Source organism: Sinocyclocheilus anshuiensis, unplaced genomic scaffold (genome assembly GCF_001515605.1).
Source record: "Sinocyclocheilus anshuiensis isolate Anshui unplaced genomic scaffold, SAMN03320099.WGS_v1.1 scaffold1023, whole genome shotgun sequence".
Classification (NCBI taxonomy): Eukaryota; Metazoa; Chordata; class Actinopteri; order Cypriniformes; family Cyprinidae; genus Sinocyclocheilus; species Sinocyclocheilus anshuiensis.
The window spans coordinates 176,916-179,768 of NW_015546084.1; positions in this window are offsets into that span (position 1 = coordinate 176,916).

Consider the following 2,853-nt stretch of genomic DNA (forward strand, 5'->3'; position numbering starts at 1 on the left):
TATAATTTATTTTTTCAAATTGAATCTCATCTCTTGACTATCTTGGTGTAGGCAAATGAACTTGCTATGGTGTTCGAAGTAATGTTGGATGTAAGTGAGACCAGTGGGAAAGAACAGAGAGGAAATGGTTAAAGAGGTTGTTGTGGGCGGAGCTGTGTGCTAACTGACTGATCAACCAATCACATCCTACCGGCTAACCGAGCACATCGCATCTACCAGCCGTTCAACTTTCGGATCCGCTGCCGCATCCTAGGATAAAGCACCACCGGTCAAAGGAAGCGAACGACCGACCAGCCGCCAACCGCAAAATAAATAAAAAAACAACACTGAATCATTAGTGCAATATCTACACTGTATTTCCAAATCTCGTTGTATTAGACAAACAGCTGATTTGCCGACTCCGCAGACTCGGAGAAAGTTTTTAAAGATTATAAAGACTTATTTTGACATCACATTATAATGGACGTGCTTGTGATTGAAAATATTACTGAATACTCAACATTGTTTCCTGTCCTACTTGTACTACTGCTGTTTGCCTATTGTTAGCATACACTTCTGTTTAAAATGTACGTTTGTAAAAAGCCTGTTTTCTCGACTGTTTATCCGAAACCGCTCTCTTTATCATATTGTCCACTCGAGCAGGTTCGAAACTTATGCTTGTTTTGATTTAAACCTATGAAAACAGATTCTTGTTCTACCAGTCGCTGTCATCTTGCCGCCTGAATAAAAATTCGACTGACTCAGACGCAACGTTTTCATGTCACTCGTTTTTAATTGAGTCTCTTTAATTTCTACCTCATGTCTCAATCGCTCACGTTATTATTCGTATAATAGAAATGTCCTTTGACTTGATCACTCATGTGTAAAGTGCCAAATAGATTCGTATAAAAACTGCACTTTCCGCTTGAACCCTTCATATAAAGGCCAAAGGCATTAATTTAAACCTCAGTAAATTCCAGTCACTTAGTCTTATTTTTGTTCCACAATGACCCCTGGCCAAGATTAATTAATGTATGATGCTCTGTTTCGAATTACTGTAACAGCTTGGTGTGGCTCATCAGGATGGGTGAGTTAAAAGTGAAGGTAAGTAGCATTTCAAGCTGGATTGTTCGGACTTTTGTTCTTGTCACATTGCACGTTATTGTATGTATCTGTGTGCTAGTAGAGCCCGTTTGACTTTAGTTTTTTCACTGGTGATATTAGAACAGTCACATACTGTTCCTGAAACACTTCATCCCGATGTGGATTAGTGCAGTTGTTTCATGATGTCCGTCAAGTGTTTATAAAGTGTGATTTACCTCTTCTCCTCACAGCCTTTCAGTAGAGCTGCACTGACATAAGTCTGTACTCCATAAACTACTCCTTAACGTCATAAACTATACCTTTTATGTTTCTTCCATTTCTTGTGTTACATGCCTCATTTGAAGTACTCCAGTCACCAGCTTATGACTTCTCGTACATGTGTTTTTAATGGGAATGATGAGTGTTTACTTTGAGATTTAGTGAATATAAGCAACTTTTTAAATTCCTTAGTTTCATTGGCTGCCTTTTGCTTAGCATTTCTAATGATCGTTTAAAGGACAAGGTGAACTCAAAATAAGTAATACCAAAATGTCATGTAATTTCAAGATTTTAGGGTAGTGAAAGTTAAATCTAATCATAAGTACAAGATAACAGAAATATGGACTCATATGTAGACATTAAGGTATATGTCAGGAAACCGTGTCATTTGTGTGCTTTGTCTCTGTGATGTAATATTGGTATATTTAGGTATTAATTTAGCTTTTTTTTTTTTCTATACTTGGTCACATAATAGATTTGAAATACATTTTAAATTATTGCGTTTCTAAATGTTTGTTGTACATCACAATGTCAATGTTTGTCTCGATCATTATAATATTTTAGAGTTATGTAAAGACAACATTTTTATTGAAATTGTCCTTGTTCCTTCAGTTTTTTTCCAAACTGTTATGCTGTAAAATAAAATATAACGATTGACTAATGTAGAATTGCTGCACTGATCACCATCCTTTTAACATAAGTGCAGTAGGTCTGTATATAAATTACTAACTTCTAAATAATCTTGAGTTAAAATTATTCAGAGATTTAGCATTTAACTGCTAGTGATTTGCAAGGCAATAACCATCTATTTATAACTGAAAAACAGTTATTAACCACTAATCTGAATATTGTGGTGCAAGGCCGTCCTCCTACAGTTGCAATAAAAGTAAAACAAAAAAAATATATATTTTCTTATTGTTAGTTTTTTGTCCTAGACATTTATAGCACACATGGTACGGTTTTCTGAGAATGACCCATATAAAAATGAACATAAGATTATTTGATTTCAGTCTGATAAAGAATTTCATACAGACAGTAGTAAGTGAAGCCTTGTGTTTGAGTAGGATATCCTGTGACAGCAGATCAAATGTGCAGTTGTGGGAAGTTAGGACTTGTTTATCTGGGCCCGTATTCACAAAACATTTCATCTTACCACTAAAGAGTTCTCCTAAATGGCAGTAAAAGTTTTTAGCTAAGAGTTTTCTCTTAAAACCTATTCACAAAGCTGATGAGACAAACTTCTACTAAGGAATAGAGAGAAGTCTTAAAGGGGTCATAGGATGCTACATGCACTTTTACAAGTTGTTTGAACTGAAATGTGTGTTGGCAGTGTGTGTACACAACCACCCTATAATGATAAAAATCCACCCAGTGTTTTTTTTTTTAATCTCGTAAAATGTTTTCTCCTTTCTCAAATCGAGCCGATATCAGATGCCTGTCTGTGTGACGTCACACAGACAGGCCCCTCCCACGATAGTTTGATTGACAGTAGCGTTTCAGCACAGACTGGAC